This window comes from Brassica oleracea, chromosome C2 (assembly GCF_000695525.1).
Source record: "Brassica oleracea var. oleracea cultivar TO1000 chromosome C2, BOL, whole genome shotgun sequence".
Taxonomy (NCBI): domain Eukaryota; kingdom Viridiplantae; phylum Streptophyta; class Magnoliopsida; order Brassicales; family Brassicaceae; genus Brassica; species Brassica oleracea.
The window spans coordinates 40,225,067-40,225,732 of NC_027749.1; positions in this window are offsets into that span (position 1 = coordinate 40,225,067).

The window sequence follows — 666 nt, forward strand, 5'->3', positions numbered from 1 at the left end:
AGTTCCAAGCTCGCTTGGCGAAGATCTCCGCCTTTCTGGGCTCTCTCTCAAGTGCATTCGAAACAGGGATTTAGCCTTGGCGACGATCGAGGGCGGGATGGCCGTGGTTCAGTCGTTCCAAAGTGAGACTCCTCCGAACTTAGAGGCCGAAGAGGCCCGACTGTCCGGCTGCAAGGGAGATTTGGCAGTCATGGATGGAGATTTCGATCTCATCCTAGCTGACCTGAAATCCGCGTGCTTCCTTCCGACGTGTTCAGAACGCCCGGAGGGGAAGGATTCGGTACTCGGAGGTGACGCGGCTCCAGGTTTAGATGAATTTGGGGATGACTTTGGTTAGATCTCTTGCGGGAGATTTTTTTTTATGTTTGATGTTTCGGCCTTAAATGGCCTTATTTCGTGTTTCGGGACTGGCCGTATGTGGCTTTGAATCCCCGTCACTCTGCGGCTTTTATGACAAGATGGTCGAGTTGCATTTTTCATAAGCTTACGTATGGAGTGGAAGAAGGGTGATGAGTTGTCGTCTCATATCCTTTTCCGATGTGAAATGTTTTATTCGAGCTCTATTTCGGAGTTTTTCCGCGAGATATCGACTTCGCGGGATATCTGAAGATGTCGAATATAAACATAGAGGCATGGTTTTGGGATCTCGTATCTTTTGGATATCCA